Source organism: Botryllus schlosseri, chromosome 3 (genome assembly GCF_051294905.1).
Source record: "Botryllus schlosseri isolate E-star chromosome 3, Bs_hap1, whole genome shotgun sequence".
Lineage (NCBI taxonomy): Eukaryota > Metazoa > Chordata > Ascidiacea > Stolidobranchia > Styelidae > Botryllus > Botryllus schlosseri.
The window spans coordinates 16,095,611-16,119,767 of NC_137238.1; the positions used below are offsets into that span (position 1 = coordinate 16,095,611).

General features: G+C 41.2%; 1 protein-coding gene and 1 long non-coding RNA gene across 2 annotated transcripts in view; one reads left to right on the forward strand and one right to left on the reverse strand.

The window, feature by feature from the left end:
- The window catches only part of LOC145434950 (uncharacterized), a 236,662-nt gene that overhangs the window by 31,480 nt on the left and 181,025 nt on the right, over nucleotides 1-24,157 (reverse strand). The gene's annotated exons all lie outside the window — the stretch shown is intronic.
- On the forward strand, nucleotides 11,708-12,723 carry LOC145434971 (uncharacterized). The gene is made up of 2 exons (XR_013913654.1): nucleotides 11,708-12,496; nucleotides 12,552-12,723. It is a non-coding gene; the product is annotated as an uncharacterized LOC145434971 (long non-coding RNA).

The following is a 24,157-nucleotide window of genomic DNA, read 5'->3' on the forward strand; positions in this document are numbered from 1 at the left end:
GTTTATATTTCGTGACTCAGGCGAGAATGTAAAGTTTTAATCGACTGATTGATGACTTTTTGCTCATATCTATCTTAATGGGCTTATTCCAGATTCGATCCGAGAATGACATAATCCCAGTTCAAATGTTAGTATTTCCAACGTGTATATAATTCAGTGTTTATCAGCAACACCTCTCAGACAATGTTCTGCAGATTGCCTGCGGTTTGGTCAGTACTCAGAAAACATTATAATGCTGTGTTAAGGGGGTAAGGTACTGCTAGACACACAAAATTTTCAAATTGCGATATTTCCTGAACAGTCAGTCCTAGATTCTCAAAAATTGGTATGTGAACTATTTATACTCAACTGTATACACTGTAAAAATTTTAGCATTTTACAAAAATTCCTTGGGCCCGAATTGGGGGGGAGATTGGTGAATCGGACGGTTAGCACGGGGAAACGCCTGTCTCTTCGATGGATGCCGAGATATCCTAAAAAATGCTTCATAAAGTGTCCTAAGGCCTCTAAGCACCTGCTGAAACGCTTGAAACTTCCGATTTTTCGAAAAATTTTACGAAATATGTGTTTGGTACTGGTACGGTGCCGAATTTTCGATTTTTTTTCATAAAATTCAGATCATAAGTAGCAAAGTAAGTAAACTAAAACTCTTATAGAAGAAACAATAGTTTCAGCAGGTAGAACAGCCCTACTGCTTGTACTGAGCCAAGTTTGATCAGAATTGAAGGTCTTCTGATATCAAAATTCGCTTTCCCCGTGACACCATATAAACAAAAACTAGAAATAGGAGAAAATCAACTTTGAAAATTGAAAAATATTTTATTGAAAAAGTAGAGGAGGTATTTGAAATCTGTTGCTTTTAAATGGTACAGGCATGCTTTATTCAGTACATAGCCAAATTTGAAGACAATTGAATGTGCCTAAATGCAAAATCAGTCATAAAAAGTATGAGTGATTTGATGATTTTTTACTCAAAACTGCTATCCCAGATTCGAAAAATTTACAGACCTTGAATTGGACATCAGTTAGATGTTGTAAAGATGAAACAACATATCAAGAATACTGCGATATTGTCAAAATACCGATTGCAGGTAGTGTGAGTGGAGATACTTCACCCATATTTCACGCGTGATCCTTCAAACATAGAATTTTTAGCATCAATTTCATCATGACACTCCAATACTAATTAGAGTTGCATAACCCTTAGCATTCTGCATTTGCAAGGTCATGCAATTTGAAAAAAGCTCAATACTTGCAAGGTCCTTGAAGTCGGGTTTGACCATTTGATACATTTTGGATGTCAGCGGATACTTGCGGATTGGATCGGTAGCATCTTCAAGTTTTACCTTCAAATAAAAGCACCTCCTTTCATCACAATTGCCGTGCATCGGTTCTTCTGGAGTTGAGCTGTTGGGCATCAGTATTGCCCACACTTCCTCGATGCTTCCTGTGCATCTGGTGCACCATTTACGATGGCATTATCATAATACTGGCTCCATTTTGGTGTTGATCTGGTGATGACAATGCTTTTTGTCTTCCTGTTCAACATCATCTCTTTTGATGAGGTGAACCGACGAAAAATTTCTTTCTTGCAGCACGACACTCCGATGCTAATCTCTGTGGCAAAGCCTTGCTGGATATTTTGCCAATAGCCCCTGCCTGTTGAACCACAGTCCGGGCAAGTCACAATACATTGAATAACTGCATCATGCATGACTTGCTAGGAAAAAGGTTTCCTCTGAATTCCATCTACCACCATCAGACTTCAACGCAGATAAAAGTTCCAAACTTTTCTTGAATGACTTTATCATAATATTTTCTCCTACTCTGGTCAAATGCCTGTGTTGTTGTTTTCTTTGTCCCGCCCATTGTAAAATCACAACTAACTATCAGTTTTCCCACAAAATAATTCAAAAATCGGCCACCGACAACAGGATAGGGGATAGCTAATCAGTAATCACAGTGTCTTGTGACTGTGCTTTACAACTGCTTTGGCTGCCAAAGAATGTTATGATATTCATGCTTGAGTGATTACAGATATGGCTCTTTTTAATAACTGTTCAAAGTATAAGGATGTGGTCTTTAGTGACAATTTTGAGCTGGTTAAAAATATGGGGGGTGTGGATATGGAATTTTTACGAAAATGAGAGATTTCAAATGGAATTTTAACCTACTTATAGCTTGAAATCATGCAAGATGATTACATTTTTGGAAAGAGCTAGTCTCATACTTTGTAATTCTGCAATAAAAAAATTATGAAAAATTTTGATGATCTGGGAGTACCTTACAGCATCAACGCGAAACACTTGCTGTGGCAACGCACGATGACGGAGACTGCCATAGTATTTAGCTATGCCCATCCATTACTTTTGCGGCTCATTTTCACACCGCGCTATCGATTGAGTCTATATAGTACCTAAGCAATTATCTCGTCATCACTAGAGGCGAATCTTGTGTTTTTTAGAGGTTATTGCGGTGGCGGCAACCTGGAAGGTCGTATCTTTGGTGCCTCGAAAGCTCGTCTTGCTGGCATAGTATGCAGATAGTATGATCAAGATATCAAGTGTCAGATAGTTTACGATTAATTTTTTTGCCTTTGGGTGGTCGGCTATAGCTCGCACCAGTCGCCTACCTATTTCTTAGTCACCGCATCCAACTCCTTCCTACCTAGATTGTACTGAATCCTAAAACTTGCAGCATCCTGCAGACCTTGGTAAACCAAAAGTTACTTTTGTGAAATGAAATAATTTTAACGCCAGTTAAGAAAATCCCGCGGATTCCACTTCTTCCTCACTCGCTGCGTCATGGTCGCTACTGCTGGAATATCTTCCGTGTAAATTCGATTTGCGTTAGAAATAGCAATATAATGTCACGTGACGTCATACGTTCGCTTTATCGTTTGTTTTCACACGAACATGAATCTGTTGGGGCTCGCACCATCCGAACTGGAGACTTACAGTTCGCGTTCAAATGTTAGGAATCCCTGGAATTCTAGCTATAGCAGGGAGTATGGATAGAATGCGGAGGAGAACCTTCCGCAGTAAACGATCATACATACCTCGTCTACGGAAATACCACGGGAGTCAGATATGATACGTTGCGGATGATTAACGGACTGCGCTACTGGCCCAGCTTGGCTAAGCAAGTACATTCCATCCACCTACTATATTGCTCGCTTCTAAACTTGTACTTTAATCACGCACGCTCCTGTTTGTTTTTACAGCTATACTTTACGTTTATTAGTTACCCTGACTTAAGATATAGACTTCAGTTACATCGTTGTTGCTACGGCTCTCCGCATCGTTAGCAAATCCCGAATTTAGTTAATCATCCGTGCTTTACGAAGTCGCATACAGCCGAGGAATGGCGTAAGTTGAAATATTACAATTGTTCGACAATAGGAATTCAATATTAAGCGTTTTCGGTATAGAATGGATAGATATTCACTGGGGACTGTTGGGGTTCTTGGTATCGGAGCAAGTATTGGAGTTATTATTCTATTGGGTGAGTAGGTTTTATATTGTACATGACCTGACACAGACGCGGTTGATGCATACGACTGTCATTTAAGTTAGCAAGCAAAAGTAATTAATCTCTTTTCCCAATCGTTATCTCCAATGAATGAACCCACAGGACTGTATAGAAGTCCTTGTAAGATGACAGTGACCGAGCTCACGCGTGGATGGTTTGAATTGCTGATTCAAATTGTAGTCGAAATACATTTTGCCTTGGTCGTGAAAATACCATGTTCGATTACATAAGTAGTGTAGCGTACCCAATGGTGGCCCTACGATTGGCGGGGGGGGGGGGGGGGCTGGTCGAGATTTCCGCGGGGCTATAAGTATGTAATCGCAACTTATGGGGGGTTCACCCAGACCCCCCTTTCGCTTAACAACTTACCAGGCATGCAGAGACTTGATGAATGTCCTGATATGGGACTTTTATAGTAATTGCGCAGATCTGATGATTGATTCACCTAAACGCAATCATCGTCTTCTTGATTGGTACAAGGATTTCCACGTCTATTCGCTACAAACCTGGAAAAGAGCGAAAAAACCAAAGAGGGGGGCCCTTCGACCAGGGAGGCCCCGGGAGACCGCCCACCCCAAAAGTCACTTCTGAGCGTACCGCTCCATGATTATCCTAATTACCCTCGCTGATCACGCCCGCAGGCTGATCGCGGTCTTTGCTAAGTGAATTCAGTTGAACGCACCAGGCAGTTGTTTGCAGTTCAGTAATTCATGGGTAGCCGCAATGGTGTTCTTCCGCTTCACATAAAGCTCTTTCAAAGCACCAATGGCAAGGTCATCAATATCCGCTATGTTGCGAGAGACCTGATATGATATCACATTTGTTAGCACCTTGAGTTTGTCCGGATATAAGCCAGCGTTTGCTAAAGCTTCCAAGTAGTCGTTGAACGTTTTAAGCCAATGTTTGAATTCAACAGCTGCAGTCTTAGATCCTGGCGCGACATCGAGACGTTGGGATTTCAGAACGTTGTCCAATGAAGCCGTAAGAATAAGTTTAATAAATTGTTCTGACCTAGAGATAGGCTTTAATAAACTTATTCTATACTATTCTATAACAAGACACATGAGATATACAATACGAACAAGTCAAATCCGGGAACCCACGACCCAGCACCTTACGCTCTGGCTCTGGGACCCTCCAAAATCATCTTCAAATTTTCATCATAACTGATGCATATGTGGGATTGTGATATGAGGTTGCATGCGCACTGAGCAGCATAACAACTATATTTTCGTAATCTGTAATGCAGTACCGGCTTAACTGGATTTCATGCTCGTGAAGGCATCCCAAATATTGCTATGATCAGCCATAGTCTGATGGACAAAATGCTCCGACCCAAGCGCATTAAGCCATGCGGTGTCATCCCTGATAATGATTCATGACAGTGGAGCGATGTAATCCACAATATATGGTAGGTAAAATTCACCATTTGAGATGCTTCATTTGAGAGATGCTTACAGCAAAGAGTATATAACACATGCAGCCACAATGACCAAATAACGAAGTAGAGCAAGTGATTAAGTCATTGTCATTGAGTATGTTGATAAATATATGTCGGAGATGACCAAATAACGAAGTAGAGCAAGTGATTACGTACGTCATTGTCATTGAGTATGTTGATAAATATATGTCGGAGATGATTGATGCGAATATTTCCACCAAGGCAGATATCGGTCAAGCCCCACTCTCAACTGCAGTCACGACAAGTGTAAATAAACATGTTGGTGATAACGTAAAGTAAATCAAGATAACTGGTTCTGCTTTATAGGAATAACTAGTTTTTAATGTTTTCAAGTCAAAATTGTTCAAATTGTTACTGTCCTGTAAACTACTTCGGGTTGCATTTAAAAACAAATGGCCGTTTAAACACTTTGTTTAAAACATGTTTTATACGGTGTTTTGGACAAAGTGTTTAAACAATTGGTTTTGATTTAAGTTGTATAAATATGCCATAATTGTGTAAATAATTTGCAAAAAACATGTATGAGCCTGCGGACGATCACCACCCGATATAGCTGACGAAAATGTTCGAAAAATATAATATGCCTCTCACTGAAAATACCGTCAAAAACACTATAATATACCTCTCACTGAAAATACGATCAAAAAGATGTAACTTGCAAAGAATCAATGTAACTCAAGTTTCACATACTTAATTAAGGCAACCAGCATGATTAGTATCCGAGTGTTTACATGGAAAATATGGCTCAAAACCAATCCCATGCAGTGACTTCGAATTATAGGTCGGCGATGACGTCACGAACTTTCAATTGTAACGTAACACTTGACACCTTTGTGCGTTACAATGGGAAATATAGGGCCAATATGACTCTTCGGACGAAAAAAATTTCCAACCTCTGCCATATGGGATGGTTGGAACTTTCAAAATAGTCGGCTCAACAGCTATAATACGTAGATATTTCGTTAAAGGAACTATATTTACTCTATATTTCCAATTGTTTATGTATATTGACCATGGCGTATCAATTGAATATTCGCGACGTCATGGCACTAAAAAAAATAAAGAACATGTTTGTTTTAAAAGCTATCCTAATCCAACTAATAGAGCCGACACTGCACAGAATGTTACCTAGTCTAGCCTTGGCGAGATAGCGCAGTGGCATAATCCGCAGCTGCAACAACAATGGGTTCATGTTCGAGTCCTAATTGGTCATGTTCGAGTCTCAACCTAAGAGTTGGCAGGTTTATCTAGGCTCCTCATCGCTACCTCATACGTGTAAGCGGTGTCTTACAAAGACTAGAAGTGGGTCGTGCTATAAGTCGGCAGTTGCAGGAAAAACGTAGAATATCGGCCTGGTGTAAATGACAATATAGTTGTCGACAAACACCGTGAACACCACACACACAAAAAAACTGAATACGCCTCCACGGCTAACAGCAATGATAACGATGTAGTAATACGGTATTGCGAATTTGCGATAGGACGGTGTAATTACCTTCTTCCTCCACATCTCTCTTCTATATCTCATTGTCTGAAATTGTTTGAAGGTGGCCATATCGTTTCGCTATCACAGTCATGATATTTTGAATACTCGCGACTAGCATAATATAATAACTTTAATGAAGTCGCTGAATCAATTCCATTTTACTGCGCATTTTATCACTAGTTTAATAACGTTTCTCGACGCTTTCGTAGGCCGCAAAAAATGTTGTCGCGGACCGCATTCCACCCGCGGGCCGTAGTTTGTCCACATCTGGTCTATCGAAACTTTGCATGTTTTATTTCCAGAGAAAGTGCAAGAGTTCAGACAACGGCGGTTGATGGGATTCGGAAATCGAGGTTCGTTCTTTTCATTTCAAAAGTGTTTCCGTGTCAATAGTGTTGGTGGTCTCATACACACATATACAAGGGCTGGACAAAATATCTGATAGGAATCCGCTACAGCGGGTTCTCGAACTAGGGGTCGCGACCCAAGTGGGGTCGTTTAACTATATCCCCTGGGTTCGCGGTGACTAAAATTATTACAATAATGCCAATTAATCGGATGCTATCGGCGGCTCATTTCTGAATATTTTAGCTCAGTTTTCAAAATAGAAGAAAACACGACATCTGCGCACTGCGAACCCGGTGTCTGGCCATCTCTACGAAGATTTAAGTGTTGGGATGATGATAAAAAATCAAGACGGTAATATTCCTTCCAGTAAAACTACAACTGACCGGCAATGCTATGTGTTAACATATAACACATACACGAAGGTTCGGCGCAGCCGAATAAATTATGGATCGTTTTCTGTATTTCACGTGATGCAGTATTTCAGGATTCATTACTTGACAAAACTTCGATTGGACATAGATGTAAATCAGGGGTGGCCAACCTTTTTATAATTTTTATAATAAGTTCATAGGTCAATAATATTGTCCCTTGACTATATTGCGGGTCCACTGTTTATCGCTGGGCTCAGTTCGCAAGGATTGGACTATTCAGCGCCTGGTCATATCCATATCGAAAGCTTTGACCAACATGCGTCGATCATTTTGTGCCTAGGTTTCATAGTCGACGGTCTTTCTGCGACCGCAAACGCAAGGTCTCATATGTTGAACGACACTTTGTCTAGTAATCGCGAATACAGTTAGACTCAATCTGATACATTGGGCGTTCTTTCATTTTCACAAAGGGGTAACAATATTAAAAGCAAGAAATCAAGTTACAACATGTTGCGCGAAGCGTGTTAAAAATTTTTACTTATGATAAATCGATCGCAAATATTCTGCTTTATTGTAGTGTACGACGATCTACCAAAATGTGACTGGCGCATGGATGTGCCAATGCTTCGGAACAGTTATTTAGTTATCACATCTCAAGTGTTGCGGCCAGACACTTTTACTGTACTCTTGAAAAGCAATCATAAACTAACTATCGGGTACAAATTTTACACAGCATAAGAATTCAACCTCATCACGTGATGTAAATGATGAGGCCCGTACTTATAGGGGCACTGCGCTTTAAAAATGAAGTGGTCCCAAATTGACGGGCGACGCGAAAAAAAAATCGGATTTGAAAAGTGCATTGTCACACAGGCGCCGTAATGTCTGCTCTTCTCTACGATCAATCAAAGTTTTGTGCAAAAACTGAATTCAGCCTTCAATGCACGCGATATGTCGGGTCGAGCTAATTCGCGGGGATATTGATTGTAGGTTGGCTGGGTAGCAATTTTGATTTGTCAAATGTACAAACTTCACATCGATTTTTCCGATTTGGATTTTTGATCGTTTGCTATATCTAGAATAGAATTAGTTTACGCATAGTTTCAAATTTTCGAAGTAATCTCTCGCAGACCCATATGAGACGTAAATGGCACACGAGTGTGTCGATTATCTATGCTCTTGGTTGCGTCTTAGGGAATGAAGAAAACGTGATCGCAGAATAGAATATCTGATGGGGATTGATCACCTATCCACTGCGCCATTGAGTCGGTTAGATTATCCCGTTTCACTCCTGTAATTAGTCCAGGGCTTTGGAGCAGCCGTAAATTTGCATTGCTCCATCTCCGGAGCTTTCTTCTATCATGCATTAGCTCCGGCTCCAGCTCCGGAGCCGCATCATTAACACTGCTCCGGCTCCGGCCTTGCCCTGAAAACCATCGAAGGTGTCTGTCTATATCAGGGGGGCAACCTGCGGGCCATAAGTGGCCCGCGAGAAGATTTTGAGTATAGCCCCCGAGCTAATTTCCCATTATATTAACGAAATTCTGTTATATTATCGAAATTGAATTGCTCATATTGTGAACTTGCAAGGCCAACCCAAAATATGATTAGTCTGGCCGCGACACTTGGGATGTTGATGACTAAAATATCAGTTTCGACGCATTGGCAGATTCAGGGTCCAGTCGAATTTTTAGTAAATCGCTTCGCGTGTTCAATTGTCACACGATCTTTTACTTTGTAGCCTACCCCCACCTGAAAATGAAAAACGCCTGATTTAGCCGATTGAGTCTAAATATGGATTATTTGCAATTACGAGGGAAAGTATTTTCGCGCTTGTACTCGCAGAAATATCGTCGACGATGAAATGTAGGCACAATATGATTGCCGTATATTAGCAGAAATCTTCGATATCGATATGTCCAGATGTCGAATAGTCCTGTCCTTGCAAACAGCGCCGAGTGGGCGGTATACAGTCGACGCGCGATATACCCGAGTATTATTAATATTACCTTTGAAAATTTTACGCACATTGCGCGGCTATTGGGCAGCGCCTTCGTTCGTTAATTTCATGTGGCCCTTTAGCCGAAAAGGTTAGCCACCCCTGGTATATATATAGAATACTAATTTACCCGTAGGTTATTTCTATATTTAACTATAGTCCGTCAGCCGTCAGTAACATCGGATGCAGCAACGAAGCGTTTTAACACTGATGGCACTGTACTCGTTAACATTAAGCCATACAGCTCAATTCAATCTTTAAATAAGCGATTATTATTCAACTGTTACTGCAACTGTAGTAACAGCAATATCGGCGGAGATCACGACCTGACCAATTAAAAATTCGATTTGTACCAAATGGCTAATGGTTTGACGTTTGATATTGGTACAATCGTTACCAGTCCATCGGGTGTCGAAGTTTATCGGAATATAATATTTTCCCATTGAAACGAATCGAATAATCGAATTAAGCACTGTGCCATGTCCATAACGAATTAAACTATGCAGTATGCACATTGCACATTTACAAGTCACAGTGAGCGATAATCCGGGAATACTAGACTAACTAGAGTATCAAGCAGACATCAAGAATGAATTTACAGCGCCGAGTACATGGCATAGATCGTACAAAGGCGTATCCAAGCAGCCAATTTTAAACAAATGCCCTTTCAGGCGGCAACGACCGGAGCGCAGAAATTCCAAAAAATATATTGATCCTAAAATAGTTAGTCAGAAGAACGCCTCTTTCATTCGATGATGTATAATAAGTGATCCAATTTGTTCCATATAAAATCGCAAATTTTCGATTATACCCGGAACGGACGGCAATTGTTTGATCTTAACATACATAATTCGACGGCCTGTCGGCTTGTGACGGCATAATGAATACTTGTCAGTTGTCAATTACATCATAGTTGCACTAGAACGCACTTTACTCCGTGCCATTGATGTGTGCAGCATTAAAATTCTGATGCGGCGTTTTAACACTGGAACTGCACTCGTTAACATTAAGCCATACAGCTCAATTCAATCTTTAAATGTGCGATTATTATTCAACTGTAACTGTGGTAAGAGCAATATGGGCAGATACAACGACGTGATCAATAGAAATTCGATTTGTACCAAATTGCCAATGGTTTGACGTTCGCACTCGTTACCAGTAGGGCTGGGCACAATGATTCGAGTACTCGAATCTGAATCGAGTATTTATTTTAATGATTCGAGTCGAGTAGTAAAAGACGATTTTTTCGAGTACTTGCAAGTGCGCCCCCTTGCGACAGAAAATATTTCCGTTATCTATCGGTTGAATTTTTCGATTACGCAGGCAGCGATATTAAATGTCAGTACAGAAATCTTCCGGTATGTTATTAATATAATTTAATATCCATGTAAAGATGAGGTTATACACCTCAAAGCATTTCTTAGTTCACGGTCTCTGACTGATCCGTTACCATTATGATGCAATAATGGGAAACGTGGGAATCCGTTTTTGTGAGCGTGAGCCTGGTCACCGTGGCTGTAATATACACCGTTGCACAATTACAGGGAGCGTGTTTAGTACAGCAATGAGCAAAGCCTCGAAAGGAAGGAAGTCAGCGGCGTGGCAATACTTTGGTTCGCCTGTCGACGAAGGAAGCGATGGTCGGAAGGTAGCATGTATACTTTGCAAAGAAAAGCTATCTTTCCTCGATAGCACCACCAACCTACTGAGGCACATAAAAAGCAAGCATCCTACCATAGATTTGAACAGAAGATCATACGAAGAACGTGAAAATCTCAACACTGGACCTTCTACGTCCACATCAAGTCCGAAGCAGCTTAAATTGGATTTTTCTTTCATGATCCCTTCTAGACAAGAGCATATTACTCAAAAGATTGTCAAATTTATTGTGGGTGATTTAAGGCCACTCTCTGTTATTGAGGGGGGAAATATACAAAATTTGATTTCAAGCCTGGAACCTAAGTATAGTATACCATCAAGACGTACTTTTGCACGACGCATAGAAGATCTATTTGTTGTCTCGAAAAGTAACCTGCAACATTCACTTGCTACAGTAACACATCTTGCACTGACATTTGATGCATGGACCAGTGTCAATATGGAGTCGTTCTTGGCTGTTACAGGACATTCCATTGATGAAAAGTTTTCCCTGCAATCATGGTTGCTGAGCTGTAAATTGCTAGATGATTGTCACACTGCCGTGAACATCTCAAGTTGGGTTGAACAGATATTAGCCGAAGTCAATGTGAAGCTATCACCAGTTACTTGTACAGTGAGTGACAATGGCTCCAACATGAAGTCAGCAAAAGACATGTTGCAAAAAAAGCATGGTTGGTGCAGTCTAGGTTGCTCAGCGCACTCAATACAACTTTGTATCACACATGCATTGGCAATATCCTCAATTCAACAGTGCCTTGCTGACGTTGCCCGTATTCAAAGAGACGCCTCGAGCTCAAACTCAAGGCTTGCTCGACGGAGTAAAGGTCGAGTTCGACTCCATTGGAGTAGCTCCTTGGTATTCAAAGACATTTTCTAGCTTTGCTCAGTTTCGAGTCTTACTCGACACGTCTGGCATCATTCGCAACTGTGCGCTGTGCGCTCGCTCGGTATGAACTGTTGAGATGCCGGGTTAGAATCCCGGTACGTTTAGAGTAATGTGTTTGGTGTGCAGTATCACACCGCGAGGACAGTTAGTAGAATGTTTAGTGTGCACGAGACACCGATCCATATTGGCAGATAGGTATACGGTACGTGTTTCATTCCTTTCAGATGAAATAGCTATTGACATAGATATGTTAGAATATTACATGCAAGTGAATGGAAACAGGCTGCAGCAAGCACGGAAGTACCTTACAGATTTTGATAATCCCGTGGAATACATCACTGAGGAACTGTGTTCTGATCGCTATATGCTTACGAAAGCCGGTGTTAGTGGATGATGGAGATCCTACATGACCTTACCAGCCCATCCAACAAAGGCCTGCCCCCGTTATTGAAGTTCCTTGTTGTTTTCCGCTTTTACGCCACAGGAAGCTTTCAAGTTGTTGCTGGGGAACTGGAACATGTGTCCCAGCTCACCGTTGGTTGGTGGATTGGTGCAGCTGGATAGTATTGCCATCTCATAAAAGCCCAGCTTCAGCTGCCGAACAAGCTTCTAATATCCTCCAGAATAACTATAGAGAGGACTTTTGGAGTGTGAAGAGCGTGTTCCCCTGCTTATCACTGGGTCTACGGGCGACACATCAATGACTGTGGTTGATGTTCACAGCAGTGTTATACAACTATGCCAGAAAGAACAGGTAATATATTTCTTGATTTTTTTAATATCAAGCGCTCAACTCCCTTCAAATTTAGGTGCATCATCAACAATACAACAAATCTCTCTGTCATCCCATAAGAAGTTGTAGAGGCACCGAGAGATGTACGAGGCTCCCTGAGAGGCCTAGCTCGGAGACGACAGATCGTAGAAACCCACTTTACGAAAGAAATTTAATTTGTTATCACAAATAAAGAAACTGCGGTATCACTTGTATGGAACCGAACGAAATGGTACAGTGTAGAAAGAAAAGAAGTGGGTATGGCACAAGAAAAGCATTCATGTCACATTGCTGCAAGTACAAGCATAGTAACTATCAATAATCCACAGTAACATGGGTATGGCACAAGAAAGCATTCATGTCACATTGCTGCAAGTACAAGCATAGTAACTATCAATAATCCACAGTTAAATGGGTATGGCACAAGGAAAGCATTCATGTCACATTGCTGCAAGTACAAGCATAGTAACTATCAATAATCTACAGTTAAATGGGTATGGCACAAGGAAAGCATTCATGTCACATTGCTGCAAGTACAAGCATAGTAACTATCAATAATTAAAAGTTAAATGGGTATGGCACAAGGAAAGAATTCATGTCACATTGCTGCAAGTACAAGCATAGTAACATCAATAATGCGCAGGTAAATGGCACAAAAAATATTTGCATCACGGTGCTGCAAGCAGAAGCAATGAATCTTAAATTGAAAGCTTTTATAAAATAGGTAGACCAGTTTCTAGTGGGACTGGTGAAGGCAAGCCTTCAAGCTTTTGCCTTGCATCTGCTATCAACAGCTGCTTGGCCACAAGTACCGACTGCAGATCAGCAACGGACTGCTGCTTCTCTACTAAGAGCCTTTGCTGTTGCAAGCAGTCAATTTCTAATTTAATCTTTTTTTTTTCAACTCATGCTCCAAGAACATGGCATCCGATATGAAGTTGTTAACTTCAGCTCTTTTTGGTTTCTTTCTTGGCATCTCTGTCTTTTCCATTTCTTTCACCACCGGCCTTGAAGCCGAAGTTGCAGTCGTGAAACTTACATCTGAAATTGGGATATATGATATAGAAAGCACTCATTGCATAGCAAATGCGTATAAATTCTAAATAACTTATATATGCTTATGAAGCTTTGCTCAGAATGTTAGTCATGACATATATGTATCTGTATATATTTACACAGATTTTAGTTAACGCTCATTAATTATGAACAATATCGATGTCAACATCACATCGTGGATATGCCCCAGACCCTGATCACCATTGACTGGCTATAGTCCTCAACCTCATGACTATCAATCAATGCGCAGTGCTAATTCTGGTCAGCGTTAGCTTTCGGGTTTGCGAATATAAGGTTTTACAGTTATTATTCGGAGCGATTTTGGAGGTAAGGCACAAATTTGGTATGTACAGGAGTCGCAGCTAAGCGGTAACCCAACACCCAGCAAAACCTACATTACCAGAGTCAGCGATGCTCAAATATCAACAGCGAATACTGTTGGCTACTAATAGTGGGGATCACTGAGTTGATATGGTGCTTTTATCAATGAAGTGTCCATTATTATGGAATACCGTACCTGAAGATGTCGATGCTACGGAAACGTCCACAAACACCACTTGGTCAGAATCAAAATCATTCTGGAGTGGCTCGAGTTGTTTCCGGTATCATGCTATGGATCATCTGTGACATCTCTCGTACTGCCTTGGTTGGAGGACCTCCGCCAGTTGCAGCCAGGTGGGCACGTTCCTCTGTTATATCTTCTTTCGATCTGTTGAAATGCATACGCTATGCATTAGAACTGGCCTCGGCATATTCCTAGAATTTCATCAAAAATCTTACCTCGCCTTCATGTTATTCCAACATTTTTTAAGCTGCTTGGATGATACCTTTTGAGCATCCGGGAAGGAATTGTATTGAACGGCAAGATCTTCCCATGCAACATTTTCCTTTGGATAGAATTTCCATCATTTCTTTTATCCTCAAGTAGGCCTACATCCAGCTTTGCGCTTACAAGAGTCATAAGACGGCTCTTGTCAGCCAAACTAAACCTTAATTTTGACATACTGTAACTGTAACTGGAAAAATGTTTCTGTTGAAATCCAACATTATAGTTTGCTTTACCTAAACATTATCATGTGGCAGACACATCGAGAAAACTGCGAAAAAGCATGGCTTGTATGAATACTACCACATCACTGCCATACTTCACAACTACCATTTCATTGATACACAGTACACTATTATACAGCTTACTAAAGACAGATATTACATGAAAATGATCGAACTCTGTGGACTTTACAATGTTCTATACCGGTATAGTTTACCATTAAGATCATAAATACGATTAATATATGTGTACAGCCCATCATCCCGCAGCATACTACCAGAAAAGTCAGTGCAAAGCGTTCGAGTAAAGCCTTGAGACTGCCCCCGGCTCGACTGGAAAAACGCACACTCGACAGTAGGGCTGTTCAAAAATAAACTTTTTTTCTGAATCTTGCTGGTTACTTGATTAAATCGTTATGTTACCTTAAAAAACGACGCACACCAAATTTCAATTCATTCCAACCAATATTCGCGGATTTCGTAGAGTTTGAAAATTTTGAATTTGCCTAAAAATGCAAAAATAATTTTTTTTCAAATTTTCCTTCCAATCTTATGAAATTGTTGCGCTGTCTTCAAAAACGATGGAAAACAAATTTGACTCAATTCCAAGCTGCAGAAGCGGAGTTATTCAAGTTTTTTGATGAGAATTCTGGGATGATCCACCAATCAAGGATAATCCTAGAATTATCAAAGAAAAACTGAAATAACTCCACTTCTACGGCTTCGAATGGAGTCAAATTTGTTTTGCATCGTTTTAAAGACAGCGCAACAATTTCATAAGGTTGTAAGGAAAATTTGAAAAAAAATTATTTTTGCATTTTTAGGCAAATTCAAAATTTTCAAACTCTACGAAATCCGCGAATATTGGTTGGAATGAATTCAAATTTGCAAATTTGGTGTGTGTCGTTTTTTAAGGCAACCTAACGATTTAATCAAGTAACCAGCAAGATTCAGGAAAAAAGGTTATTTTTGAACAGCCCTACTCGACAGCCAAATTCTCAGCTCGCCAGCTACCGCGCATTGTCTCTGAATACCAAACAGCTCGAAGTCGAGCTCGACAGACCGCGAAGTCCGTCTCCAGCCGTGCTCAAACTCATTCTCGAGTTGCGCTCTCTGAATACCGATTGTTACGCAATTTTGACGCAAAGTGAGTTTGAGCACTGAGTGAGGTTTCTTGAATACGGGCCTTGTTGCTCATTTTAAAAGATCAGAGCTAGCAACATCATTACTAAAGCAGAAATGCGAGGAGATGAAAGTAGAGTTCAGAAAGCTTGTGATGGAAGTGACAACCAGGTGGAACAGCACCTACTACATGTTGCGGAGATTATTTGATATGCAGTGGCCAGTAATAGCTGTATTGAATGAGCAACAATCCCAAACTAGTAAATACATGCTGAAACAATCGGACTGGATAATGATGAAGCAACTGACTGACATATTGGAACCTTTTGCTGAAGCCACTGAGATCTTGGGTGCTGAAAGGCAAGTTTCAATATCACTCAGAAATCCGTATATTACATCATTGAAGAAACATGTCAGGGATGCAGCATCAGAAGCTAGCGGACCGATAAAAGAGTTTTGTAAAAAACTGGGAGAGCAAATGTCTGCACGATTTCTTGAAATGCCTGTAGACGGTGACATTACTTGGAAAGCAACCGCACTTGATCCAAGATATAAAGTCAAAGGACTTGACACCACACAATCTGTTAAACTTCGCGGTTTGCTTGAGTGTGAACTGCTGGAGGATGTAGTGGGCAAGGAAAAGGATACTACTGTTATTACCAAAGGTACTCCCACAACTACCAGTGGTCCAAGTCAAAGCTCTTCATTGAATAAGCTGCTTGATGCAGTTTATGATTCCAGTGAGTCAAGTGCCAGCTCTAGCGACACTGATGTTAATTTAATTCATGATGAGCTTGAGAAATACTTTTTGGAAAAAAGGCTCACACAGGATCAGAATCCTCTGAACTGGTGGAAAGAGAATAAAGCCAAGTATCCAAACATTGTAAACCTAGCATTGAAATATCTGGGTGTGCCAGCTACTTCCACTCCATCAGAAGGAGTATTTTCAACAGCTGGAAATACAGCATCTGCATTAAGATCTAGCCTCACAGGGAGGCGCGTGGAAGCTCTCGTCTTTCTGAAATGCAACGGTTTATACTGACTAATTGACAAGTCCATTTTTAATTGCATGTGTATCCTTCATTTTGAATGGCCTGTGTACAAGTCTTCATTTTGAATGGCCTGTGTACAAGTAACTGTACAATATTTCAAGTCACCACATGTGGCAATGTCATTTTGACAGTCGTTTGTCATGAATTTCCTTTTGTACTAATATAAAATGTGGAAATGGGACTGATTTCTGCTTGTTTTGAACATAGGACTGCTTTTTGAGTGATACTCGAATACTCGACGAATACTCGACTCGACTCGAAGGTTTATGCTCGATTCAGAATCGAATCAGCTAGGTACTCGATTTTGCCCAGCCCTAGTTACCAGTCCATCCGGTGTCGATCAAATTTATCGGAATATAATATTTTCCCGTTGAAACGAATCGAATTAAACACTGTGCCATGCACATTGCGCCATTCCCATAACGAATTAAAGTATGCAATATGCAGATTGCACATTGACAAGTTTACGAAACAGATGATTACAAATTGGAAATATCGTATCAAATCAGTGATTTGTCTCCAGCATAAAATACCATGGGGTTTTGGGCTGCTCTTCTGCCATCCCCTATTTAAGCTCGAAAATCCTTACTGGAGTGAATGACGATGATGTGCATTAATGAATTCCAAGTAGCATGCATAATTGCATACTCAATAACACTGTCCAATTTCGCGGCCCGATTAAAGAACTATCACAAAAGAACGAGTAGGCCTATTTGCTCATCCGATTCATCGCAACAATGAGATGGAATTTCTCGGCTCATGCCCGACATATCGACATGTGCAACGAAAATACATAGTGATCATTCTTTTCGAACCGTATACAATTGGCCAACAAGGTTGTGCTGATAATGAAATTGCGGGTATGCCGAATACCCACAATATTCACAGGCATATTTCGCATACCGAGGTTCGGCATTGATGTATGAAAATTGAACATACGTCTGCTCTGCTGTTAAATCCCTCCAAAGCCCTGGTAATTACACCGCAAAACTGTTTTTCTTCGTTGAAAAATGAATATCTCTCATTCTCGTGGATGTAGTTCCGCTAGGTGGTGTAGGAGCTCAGTGCTGCCAGTGTCGCTGTGGCAACTGCTGAATCTCAGCTTTCCACACTGGAAGGAAAGACCAGTTGTGTTTGCGAGTTATTATATAAAAACTTGAGTGACTGTTTGGGGCATAATTTGTGGAATTATTTAGTATTTTTGACGTAACAATGAAACGTACCTTACTCAATACAACACTGACACGTGACGCGATTCCGGTGACAACGTTAGATATAATTCCAACGGTGTTCAAATGACATAACAGTTAATCGCATTTAGGCTATACGATGTGTATGGAATGCCAGTCTGCTATGTCCGTCAAGTACGCCTACTTGGAAATGCATATAATACCCCTATTTGATGCTGCAGCCCGCGGCGTCATCAAAGACTAGGAAATTGGCCCCCGAGCACATTTGAGTTTGAGACCCCGATTTACAGGTTTTTTGATCAAAACAATCAATATAATACGGTACAGTTCTGATCAAAAACTTTCTGTATCAAAACAAGGATGGTTTTCTTGTAAGCAGGAACCTTCGACTTATCAAGGCTTGTATACCAGACAAAAACGTGAGCCAATGTTCTTACCATCCTATTATTTTTCATGTGACGCTGACTCGTCGCGAGGAGGTTCTCAATGTTACGGTTTTCTATTCAATTTGCCAAATATGCGAAACACGATAAGACGGACGTAAACAGACAATAAAACGGAAGATTACGCCTTATTTTTAAGTCACCTTCGCGTAAGTCAATTGTATAGGAAACCAGTCTCGGAGTGTCTTATCTCCAGGTATTACCATTACTAGTTGTCTCTATGTCCACGCCTAGCACCCATGGCAATAAAATAACGAGAGGACTGTTTTCTTGAAAGTAAATGCTACAAATCCTCTTTTGAAAGGGGACATACGGTATCCGTGCATAAGTGCCGTAAAGTCACGTTCCCGTCCGTGCTCCCAATAAGTCTTGTGTCAAATTTTCGTGTCAGACATTTACTTGTGTGCGAAATTGTGTTACTGGATATGCCTTGAAATTGGAAATCATTCATTTTTTCCTTCAAAGACTTTGCGATCGTTGACTGGAAAATGCAATCCAGTCCGATTGTAATCAACAAATAATTGCCGCGACGCAAACTATACTCGGGACTTGATTTTCAAAGGCTAACCGGTCCGCAATATTTGTTTTCAAGTTTTACCGGTCCGCCAGGTCAAAAAGGTTGAGAAACGCCGATTTATAATATAACTGGAACAATATTTCCTACAATATGTTATCTCAATTTTCAGATTTCAGATGGTTGAAGAAAGGAAGGTTTGCGGTTGCAGTAGACAAGAGAGCAGCATTGAACTCGCGAGCAACAGTGAACAATTTCGTCATGTAGCTGTGAAAATCATCAAGAAAACTGATCGGGCAAAGATGGAACTCGGAGTTATTAAAAAATTAAATCACAAAAACGTCGTGGAATTTATCGACTTTGACGAAACGGTTCCGACTGCGTTGGGTTCGCAACTTTACATCATTATGGAGATGTGCGATGGTAATCTTACAAAGTAGGCTACATGAAAGACCGCAAATCTAAAGCAATTGAGCTTGAATTGTTTAGGAGCATTACCCACCAATTGCTCGATGGACTTCGTTACATCCACGAAAATGAACTCTTTCACCGGGACATAAAACCGGACAATATACTTGTGATAGGAAACAGAGAATTCAAGTATTCGGACTTCGGAATATCTAAGGAGTTCCGTAGTGGCTTCAAAGAGGTCACGCAAACGAGAGAAGGAATTGGATCGGATGGATATCGACCGCCAGAATCTTACGATATACGTGCTAAATTGGGTCAAGGAACTGATATATTTTCTCTGGGCATCGTCATGGCCCAAATAATCAGTGACGGGGAGCATCCTTACGGTTCATCGCCTTACGATTGGCAATACAACATCAGACACGGCCTAAACCTTGACTTTTCAAATGTGTGTGTTGGTGTTCCAACAGCAAGAAATCGATTAATCAACCTACTTACCCTGATCATCTCAAAGAATCCACACGACCGTCCATCCGTTAGCAAAATCGAAAAACACGTATTCTTTCAGAAAAAAAGAGCAAGCAAACGCTTCGAGTCCTTGTGGTGACCAGCTAATCGCTACCGGATTTGAAAAGAAAGTCTGCAGTAACGAGACCCAGAGATATGGTAAAAACACTCGTGATGACTGCGAAAATCGTTGCAGTCCCCATCTATATTGGATAAAGAAGAACATGCGTCCAGTAACAACGCTCGCGAAGACCGCGACAATCATTACCTTCGCCAATCTGTATTTGATGAAGAACGAATCTCAGATGAAAACACTCAAAATGACTGCAAAAATATTTTCAACTGCCAATCAGTTTTGGATGACGCAGAACAGATCACGGGTGACACCAGTGGGAACCGCGAAAATCAATGCGGTCGCAAATCTGCATTTGTTAATGAAGACCAACAGATATCCGGTAACACTGGTGATGAGTACGAAGATCCTTGCATTCGCCAATCTGTATTGCATGGCGAAGAACAGATCTCGGGTAGCAATTGCGATGACCGCGAAAATCTTAGCGGTCGCCGATCTCTATTAGATGAAGAAGACAGAATGTCACGTAGCAATACTCGGGATGACGACGTAAGTCCATTCGATCGTCAAACTCTATTCGATGAAAAACAGATCTTGGATAGGCCTACCACTAGTTCTGACCTGGACGGTCTTTGTAATCGTCAATCTGTAATTGATAAAGAAGAACAGATGACCAGTAACAACGCTCACGAGAACCGCGAAGACCATTGCATCCACCAATCTGTACTACTTGATAAAGAAGAACGAATCTCAAATAAAAACACTCAAAATGACTCCAAAAATCTTTTCAACTACCAATCCGTATTGGATGACGTAGAACAGATCTCGAGTGACACTGGTGAAGACCGCGAAAATCTTAGCGGTCGCCAATCTGTGTTGCATAGCGAAGAACAGATCTCAGGTAGCAGTCGTGATGCCCGCGAATATCAATACATTCGTCACTCATCTGTATTTGATGAAAAAGAACAGATGTCCAATAACAACACTCGTGATAATGATGAACACCTGTCCAGTAACAACACCCGTGGAGACGGCGAAAATCATAGTATTCGTCAATCTGTATTTGAGAAAGAAGAACGAATATCAGATAAAAACCCTCAAAATGACTGCAAAAATCTTTTAAACTGTCAATACGCATGGGATGACGTAGCAGATACCTCGGGTTATACTGGTGACGATCGCGAAAGTCATTGCAGTCGCAAATCTACATTTGTTGAAGAAGAGCAGATATCCGATAACAACGATGATGAGTGTGAAGATCCTTGCGTTCGCCAATCTGTATTGCATAACGAAGAACAGATCTCAGGTAGCAATTGCGATGACCGTGAAAGTCTCAACGTTCACCGTTCTTTATTTGATAAAGACGTACGGATGTCAGATAATAATACTCGGGATGACTACATAAATGCATTCGATCGCCAATCTCTGTTGGATGAAGAACAGATCCTGCATGGGTACCACTAGTGATAACCTCGAATATCTTTATGATCGTCAATCTGCATTTGATAACGAACGGATGTCCAGTAACAACGATTGTGATGACCGCGAAATTCATTCCAATGTGTATTTTACAAAGAAGAATTAATATCAGATATAAACACTCAAAATTACTACCAAAATCTTTCCCCCTGCCTATCCGTATTGGATAACGTAGAACAGATCTCGGGTAGCACTGGCAATGACCGTGAAGATGTTAGCGGTCTTAGCGTTCACCATTGTTTACTTGATGAGAGAGAGAGATATGATATTCTTTCTCGCCTGCACCATCGAGATGCTTTGGCGACGGAGTTGTGATACGGCCATATGAGGTCATCTAGTCTGCGCCCCCGTTTTTTTTCTCCTCCATGCTATCCGTGATTGCTGAGCGCCTAGCAGGATAGCTGCGGATACCATTTTTCGAGTCTTTGGTATGACCCGGCCGGGGATCGAACCCACGACCTACCGCTCGAGAAGCCGGACGCGTAACCATTACACTATCTCGCTCGGTTGAAGAAGAGCGAATGTCAGGTACCAATACTCGGGATGACTACAGAAATCCATTCGAGCGCCAATCTCTCTGGGATGAAGAGCCTATCTCTGGTGCCACTAGTGATGACCTCGAAGATCGTTGTGATCGTCAATCAGCATTTGATAAAGGAGACATATTCGGTAACGCAAGTGACGAGTGCGAAGATCCTTGCGGTCACCAATCTGTTCTATTAGAGGAAGAACAGGTCTCCTATGACAACACTCGTTATGAAGGCGAAGATCTTTGCGGTGGCCAAACTGTATTCGGCAAAGAGCAACATATATCTGGTAACAACATATATCATTATCGGGAAAAGCTTTCCAGTCGACAATCTGTATTCGATAATGACGAACATATCTCCGGTGTCATCACTCGTGACGACTGCGATAATCCTATTGATCGCCAATCCTCTTGTGATATAGAACAACAAATCAATGGCGAAGACACTCGCCCCGACTTCGAAAATCATAGCGATAGCCATATCTCCACTGGAGAGACAGTTGATGATTCCAAATCCGTGAATCGTTGCGACCAGCGTTCCGTTTTGGATGTCGACGATCGTATCTCTGGTAAAGACGTACATGGGGACTTCGAACATCATTTTTACAGCAAACCAATTGTTGACAAAGACACGCACCTTAACTCCGCTAATTCTGGTGATCATTCGTACGTTGCTGATTTAAGAGGACCTGAAACCTTTCATGATAAAGATCTTGGTAAGCAATAGCAACATGGCCTGAAATAGTAACAGGCGTGTTACTCGCAAGCGATTCTAACTAATTGAACATTCTGAAATTGACTACAACGAGGTCTTCCCGGTCTTCTCATGACAAATAATGATCATTCAATTTCAGACACGGAAGAGCCGCAACTAAGCAGATTGATGAATGGGTATTATTGTGAATTACTGGTGTGGGATACATGTTTTCGTAACAGCACGCTACATTATCACTTCTCCGCGTGACGCCGAACTAAAGGAGGATTTGAGGCATTCGAAATTCAGAATTACAAGCAGAAATTCTTGGTTTTAATGCAGTAAACTGAATTATTTTGCCGCTGTCGTTGCATATTTCATTCAATACAAACGCAAAGTCAACGTAATGCTCACGATCATTGCATCAGATTTTGCTAATCCGAGGAGGGGGCAAGAACTTTTTCGACTACGTTACTACACACCATATCTCGAAATGTAATCACAGCTTTGTGTATCGCTGATTGGCGATAACAGATAGAGCAGTAGGTCCAATTTGGACTACTGACGTAACAACCGCCAGAATACAAAATGTTGCTCTCTGAAGATGGATCAGCGATAGAGATGGCAAGTTCAATCAACTACTCACGATTGAGGGCATAGCAGGCAGCCTCCATATGGGTTTCAGACTATATATTGCGCCTATGTAGTGATCAACTTACCTTCAATATCGATAGCTTTGACCCAAGGAGCGCCCAGTTATGAGCATTAAAACCCGCATAGTTCAGAAGCGATAGTTCAGAAGCGATAACAGGGTTATTGTAAAAAGACAAGCACATTGCTGTCCGAAATAGCGTAAGGGGCTTACAAATACGCAGGTTACCTACATACAGGATCGTAACTGCCGGACCCTGAACCCCTAAATTGGGGGGAGGGGGCCCGAGCTCGAAGGGGGGCCCAAAATTATTTCGGTAATTAAAATAAATTGAGAGTATTATTTTAAAAATTTACGCAACTTTTTAAAAAATATCTAGCGATCCGCGCAATTTTATAGTGTCGATCGTCTTGATGATTTGGTACCCTTCCCCCAAGAAAAAATACGCATGATGATAGGAATAAGGATTTCGGCATCGGCCATTACCGCGCCACGACGCACCAAGATCGATAAAGCATGCAACTTCGAGAAGTCTATCAGAACGATCGGCAGCGGGAAAACCTCTTTTGACTCCGAAAAGGAATGCCCTTATGCTGACCGACAACTTCGATATATATACAATCTTATATGTTCAATTGTCCGTGGGCGGCTAAATGGCTGGCGCCGTATGTTCGTGCCCTGGTAATCTGACAAATGCCATCCCCAAGAGAACAATTATTTGCCAGTGCAGAAATACGAATTTCAAATCGTTTGCGGGTTGAAGTTTAGTACGTTTGGTCGAATTCGATATCTTTTGACATAGCAGACACGAAATAACATCATGCAGCGAAGACATTATAACAGTGGTTCTTAACCTTGCCCCCAGCGCCCCCCA